This window comes from Equus caballus, chromosome 1 (genome assembly GCF_041296265.1).
Source record: "Equus caballus isolate H_3958 breed thoroughbred chromosome 1, TB-T2T, whole genome shotgun sequence".
In the NCBI taxonomy this organism is placed as follows: Eukaryota; Metazoa; Chordata; class Mammalia; order Perissodactyla; family Equidae; genus Equus; species Equus caballus.
Window position 1 is genome coordinate 136,298,696 of NC_091684.1, and position 7,032 is coordinate 136,305,727.

A 7,032-nucleotide genomic window follows, 5' to 3' on the forward strand; every position below is an offset into this window, starting at 1 on the left:
CAAGCTCCTCTCTGCTTAGTCTCCCAGAGACTCAGTTTCCCCATATGAAAAATGGCAACATGATCCCTAATTCACAGAGTGCCTTCGAGGATGAAATGAGAGAACACATGTGGGAAACGTGTTCATAATAGAACCTCTACAAATGTTATTTTCATTAGAAAACATTTTCCTCTCTGTAGGATTCAATTTCTTTAAACAAGAAGCTACAGTTTGGGGCTCGCTAAGGTTTCGCCTACCTGTGAACCTCCACAGTTTGAAGAACTGGGCTGCAAAGTTAGGGTGGGCCCACCTCAGAGGAGTGAGATGGGGTGGGAGTCGGGGTGAGGGTGGGAGGCGTCAAGACCTGACGCAAACAGATAGAGGAAGAAAAAGTCAGGAGGCAGGAGTGAGTGTGACATGTTCCGGACAGTCCCATCTTCCAACTTGGGCGCAGAGCATCACTTCTGTGTTCCCAAATAGCTGTGAAGTTCAAATAACAGACTCCAACTGACACATGAAAAGGGACACATGTAACCACTCACAGGCCAATTAATATCGGGGTGGGGAGAAAGCCATGGGAGGGGGAGGCCACTGGGGTTGAAGTGAGCAAAAGAATGACGGCCGTGCTTCCGGCCCTCCGGCTAAAATGGGCTATTATGTGTCATCAGGAAACTTAAGAAGGGGGGAAAAACAACCTCTGATCAAAGCCCCTTTTGTCAACTTCTAACAGATTAATAGATGACAGATTTTGCACTTAGAGCTCCACTGCAAGGTCAAGGGCAGTGAAACAGGGCTTGTTGGGACCTTTTTCTTCTTTCGTTCAGCTGCTAGCCTGCAGAACTCATCATTCTGACAGCCTGGCCGCCTGAGACAGCTCTAAGGAGGCTTGCCTTCCCCAGGGCTTTTGTTGGGGAGAGGCAGGGGCTCCTTTGCACAGCCTAGCCAGGCTCGCCTCCTGCCCACAGCCGCTTCCCTGCTCAGACTCCTGTTGGGGGTTCCTCATCCTTGGAGCCTCAAGCTCCTCATGGCCTTGCCCCCAATTCCCCGTTTATGGCCTCTTAGTGGCCTTCCATGGACCACAGAAGGGAGACACACTTCTAAACCTGGCTTCCCTCGGTGATTTGGCCCCACCCCGTTACCCCAGTGCATCTACATGAATCACACTGGATTGCTTGTGGCTCCTCGAACCCCCCCTTGTCCTTCTGCCTCCGTACCTTGGCCTTCTCTGCCACCCTTTTTGTCTTCCTGTCAACTTCCTACTCATCCGTCAAGGCTATGTCAGTGTCAACTCCTTTGAGAAGCCTGCTCTGACCCCCTGCCCTGCCCTCCCAGCCGGAGGAGAGACTCTAGCCTCTGTGACTCCCAGACTCACTCTTCAAAGAGGCAGCCTTCTGCGATTACCTTACTGTAGGATCATTACCTACTCATAGGCTCTTCCTCCCCACTTGGCTGTCTGCAGAGACCCGTGTGCTGCCTGGCATGGAGCAGGTGCTTCCTGTTACATAGAGGTGGGTGTGTGTTGGGTGATTCACCAAGGTGTGAAAGATTGTGGAGGAAGACTCTAAGGTCACCCTAATGATCCCCCAGCCCTGGCAGAACCTGTGACTTGCTTCTAACCAACAGACTATGGTGAAGGTGATGGGATCAGTCCCATGATTAAGTTACATTATATGGCAAGGATGATAGGCTGTCAACCTCATGATGATGTTGCTTTATGTAACACTCCATGCTGGCAGACACTGGAGGGAGTGACCCTCCTTGCCAGCTTGATGAAATAAGCAGCCACGATGAAGAAGCCCAGTGGTAAGGAACTGTGGGTGGGCAACTTCCGGGACCTAAGGGCAGCCTATAGCTCACAGCCAGCAAAATCCAGGGCCCTCAGTCATATAGCCAGGAGGAAATGAATTCAGCCAACAAGCTGAGTGAGCATGGAAGTTGATCTTTCCCCGGTCAAGCTTCCTGGGGAGAATGCAACCCAGCCAACACTTTGATTGCGGTTTTGTGAGATCTTGTGTGGAGGACCCAGCTAAGCCATACCTGGTCTCTTGATCCACGGAAACTGTGACACGATAAATGTGTGCCTCATTTTAAGTTGCTACATTTGTGCTAACTTGTTACTTAGCAGTTAAAAACTGATGTAGAGATCATTTTAAAAGTGCATTCTTTGGGGTCTGGAAGCCCTAAATAGTCCTAAGGAAATTCAGTTTCACTCTTATCAGGTAATATATTGGCAAGAAATTTTTGTCAACCAACTCAAACCAAGACTTCAGAGCAAGGGCCTGGAGAGTGACAGTGGGGTCAGGCCTTGGAGGAGAGAGACGTGGCAAGATGAGAAGCCACAGTCAGACAGGGAAGAGGAAGAGCCTGGATCTGAAAACAGGTTCTGGGGCTCAGGCTCTGCTAATAATCGGCTACCAGTCTTTGGGCAAGGCAGTTCACTCCGGGCCTCCAGGATCTCACATACAGCCGTGTTATGAACGGTTTGAGTTTTACAGCTTCCTCTGGATCTAGCATTCTGAGTCAACGATGGTTCAATTTTGCCAGGGAACTCTATATTTCAGAGTTTAGTCAATCTTTCACTTTTCATTCAGAATAAGTTACTTATACTTTCAATAGTTTTAGGATCTCTTATCATAAAAGATACATATTTACTAACACCATTAAAAAAGAGAGAGAGAGACCTAAATTGAGTTAGAGGAGGGGACAGAAACCCATACCAGAATCCCAGGCTAAGGTCGACATCTGCTTGCCTGGTTCCCTCCCCCTCCGCATGTTTCCTATAAGGGATATAGTCCATGTGCTTGGGGAGGGGCTAATATTGTCCCTCTTCCCATCTAGAGGGATGGTCACATGGCCCATATTTGGCCAATCAGAGTACCCCAAGTCTCTGGCCACTGGGATTGGTTCAGAAATGAGCATCTGTGCCGAGCAGGACCAGTCAGATTCCTCCAGTAGGACTTTGCTGACGGAACTGGTAGAAAGATTCTCTTCCTGCTGGACTTGCTGAACTCGCAGACTGTGTGTTTGGGGCTCTGATGGCTGCCCTGTGGAGAAAGCCTGTCTGAGATCTAGGAAGGGAGCCCTGGTAACACTGAACGCCTGAACCCAGCCATCTCTGAAGCCGTCTGCACTTACTTGACCTGATAAATTATCTTTTTATCTAAAGTAGTTTGGGTTGGGTTTCTGCCACTTGTAACCAAAAGAATCTTAGCTCATGTAGATAGTTATTTCAACTGACCATATAATTTAGCCCTGTGTCTCTTGGATACCAAAACAAAAGGGAACCACATTGCATCAGAAGCTCTCATCCTCTCAGACCTGAAAGGCCAAGAAAGAGAACCTTTTCTCCAGCGCTTGGGCCTTTTTCTCATGGTCTTTCCCATTGGTGGGCCAGAGCACCATCTTCCCCAGCTGCTTCAGAAATGACGCAGAAACATTCCTCATATGGCTGGTTGCCTTTTGGACTGAGCGTCGACAAAAGACCAGCCACAGAAACCGAGCGTCAGTCAGCGCTCACGAAGACCTCCTGAGCTTTCAACCAGACAGGCAAACGGGCCAGGAGGCTTGGGGTCCAGCCATGAATTGCCTCTGGCCCCTCTTCCCGTAGCCTCCGCAGGAGCATCTCCTCCAACTGCCGGGCTGAGGTTGGACTCCAATCCGTCATCTCTTTGGTTGGAAGGTTGGTGTTTCCTTGCAAGGGACCACAAAGCCATATTACATTCAAAGTTAAATAAACAAACGTTTGAATCTGTGTTTTATTGGTTCCATACCATCTGCCATCTGGTTTGGGGGAGCAAGGAAAACTGTGGTTTTGTTGGTTTTGTGTGTGTTGTTGTTGTTGGTTTTTTGCTTTTTTTTCTTTTCCCTGTGAAAATTCTCTAAGGTTGAATGCTGGCAGCAGTACTGGCTGGTTAAAAGCCACCTACTTTCCCACGTCTTAACTTGCAGCTAAACGTTGGAGGCTGGTCTGGGTCTCCATCTGCTAAGCAGCCTGTTGTGTGAAAATGAGATCTATACATACGCAGAGCTCCACAGCCTGGCTTCCAAGATCTAAAGAATTGTTACAGGCGAACCGCCAGAAGCGCTTATTTAATGTCGACAAGCTGCACCCAGACCAAAGGCTAGAGCAGGGCATATGGAAGAGGAACAGAGGAAACCTGGTGTCTGAGCACCCCGGGCTGTCAGGAAAGGCAGCTCCGCCTTCAAGACTCGGGTTGCTAGAGATGTCAAGCTTGTAATCACTTGAAGGAGAAAATACGCCCCAGACCCTGGGTGGGAAATATGCCCCAGCCTGCCTGAAATCTTGAATCTGGAAAATGCAGTGGTTGTGGGGGGTGAGAGGGGGCACATTGCATGGTGGGGGTGTGGTGAGGGCCAACAGCTCAGTGTTTTCTGTTGGCCCAATGGAGCAGCTTTCAAGGGGGAGAAATTTACTCTCAAAGCTTCAATTTCCACGACTTTTAAACCAGGTCTTCAGCTTCCTCATCTATAAAATAAAGTCAGACTTGGGCATGGGTCACAAATGCACATGGCACAGGGCCAAGCAGGTAATGAAAATGAGTGAGGCCGGCCAGGTGGGGACCAAGGAAAACATGCTTTTAGCTAAAGGGTGGCAAGGACTCACTGGCTCCAGCGATGGTGGGCATGCAGTAACCCAGCCCAGTGGGGCCAGATTTTTCATGTGAAAATATCCAGTGTTTCAATGATGGCAGCTATTGCAATTTCTGAAAAAAATTCCAATCAAATGAAACCTGTCTGCAACCCGCATAAGACCCTCAGGTCTCCAGCTGGTGACCTCGGTGGAAGAACTCAAGGAGACAGTCCGTGGGAAAGGTCAGGGACGAGGACCGTCTCTCTCCATGATGAAGGGCAGGAAGCCCAGTCCAGGCACACTGGTCCTGCTCTTATCTGCACGGGCCGCGGATGACACAGAGGGATTCTCCGGGCACTGGATCCTCCAAGTTTGGTACACAGAGGCTGGAAGGGTCCTCCTCAAGAGGCCCTCCCTCGCTAATCCTGAGCCCTAGCAGGTGGTGAAATTCCAGTGCCAGGCCAGCCATTCCTCCTAGCCCTTACTGACACAGTGACTACTCTGGGCCTTTCCAGCTCTGGGGGTCCCTGGTCTCTCAGCTGCACCATTCATTGGTGGGAAAGAAATGAACTCTGCCGTGTGTGCATATGACATCCTTGCTGCACACGCCCTCCGGGGCCCTGCAGTTTGGTCCCCTCCCAACCACCCTTTTATAGTATCATGAGTTAGCAAGTCGGTGACCTGCACAAAGTGAGACACAGCCATTTAATCTCATGCCAGATGTCTCCTCACTTGGCACGATGTGGGACAGTCCTCACTGTCTCAGCAGCCAAAGAACTTAGTCTATTTCTTCTGGGGTTTTTTGCTGTTGTTGTGTCTTTTTTCTAATTGAGGTGTGAAAAACTCGGTTCAGTTGAAGTCTCCGATAAAGAAACACAATTCAGATTTCTTCAGTGATAAAATCTGGATATTTGTATTTCAAATAATGTGGCCCAAACAAAGCAAATTCCTCCTTTTTTTCCTTCTTTGGCTTAATGAATATCATTTATTCAGTACGAAATCTTTATACTGTATGTCCCATGTGTTAAGAATAAATGTACATTAAATCTTGGTAAGACGTTAAGGGAAAAAAAAGCAGGCAGGAGACCTGCCTCCCAGCAGCCGTCATCTTGCTCAGGGTCCTGGTGAGCCATTCAGTCCTCTGAGCTTCACTGGCCTCAACTGCCACGCGGATAAGAGGGTGCGTGGAGGGCCCTCCTGCTCCACCTTCCTGCAGAGCAAGCAGTGTGGTGGGGGAGGGGGAGAGCACAGGGGAGGAAGGGAGGCTAGCACGGAAAGAACTCCATCACCAGAACACCACCGGCCAGCAGACTATCTGCCTCACGGGCAGGAACAGTGTACAGAATCAAAGTCCACTTCTAGAAACATGAATAGACCGTGAGCTTGTGGGGGCAGAGAGTAGGTCCTGCCATCTTTGGGCCCCAGAGCCTAGCGTGACACTTGCGCAGAGTCTGTACCCAGTCATTGCGGAATTCACTCACGTAAGAATCAACTGGAACAGACTGAGCTGGCATTTCACAAAGCCCTTCCCCGCATTGAGCCTTGTAGCAATCTGTGAGGCAGGATGGGGCAGGCACTGTTGTTCTCCAAACAGAACAGGGAAACTGAGGCCCGGCAAGGTGAAGGGGCTTGTCAAAGGTGGGTTGGTAGAGAGACATCTAGATCCCAGGTCTCCCACCTCCTGAAGAATGATCTTCCTTTCTGAGCAGTGGCTCTCAGTGATCGTCAAGCCTCCTGGGGGCAGACGGTCTGAAGTGAAGGTGCCATCCGAAAGACCTAGAGATAAAGAAAATAACTAACTAGCTGGTTTGGTGTTAAATCAGATCCAGACTTACACCAGCTTCTAACATAGAGGTAATATCAGCCATCAAAGATTTAAGAAAATCCCTGGGAGATAAAATTAAAATGAAGAGAATTCTATTACTTACTTTATTTTTTTTCCCTGTGATTACATCATTATTTGATTTTTCCAGGGGCAACACCCCCACGCTGCTCCCACTCGTATGAAAGATGCACCCCATTAGCACTCACTGTGGTCTGCCCGGTGTCTGGCTGGGTCCCAGAACATCTTGGCATGTTGGGCAGGTCAGAGAGAGAGGCCTGGGCTCCCCAAGTCACGTGAACCCCAGGGCCAGTGAAAGGCAGGTGACTGACACGCATACACACTTGCACGCATGCGCGCAGGCACTTACGCAAAGAAAGGAAACCACATTCGGTCTGGGCTGGCCCCAAGCTGAGGAAGAAACTTCGAAGAGTGACTACCTTACTCAGTAAATCAAGATGTGGGATTCAAACCACTTCCTCCTCTAGCTTTGTGTTAGGAGCATCATATACCTGCTCTTGGGGCATGCTTACAACCCTCGGAGGGAGGAGTCGCTACCGCCATTACACAGATGCAAAACCCACTCAGACGTCAAGTGACTTACCCACGAACACAACTAGCAAGAGGCAGTGCTGGAATA

At 49.5% G+C, this 7,032-nt stretch overlaps 1 long non-coding RNA gene across 1 annotated transcript; it reads right to left on the minus strand.

Annotated features, from left to right (window-relative positions):
- Window positions 1-5,455: 5,455 nt before the first annotated feature.
- LOC138924587 (uncharacterized) lies at window positions 5,456-6,721 on the minus strand. The gene is made up of 2 exons (XR_011439563.1): window positions 6,499-6,721; window positions 5,456-6,346 (listed from the first exon to the last, which is right to left on the minus strand). It is a non-coding gene; the product is annotated as an uncharacterized lncRNA (long non-coding RNA).
- Between the last annotated feature and the right edge of the window lie 311 nt (window positions 6,722-7,032).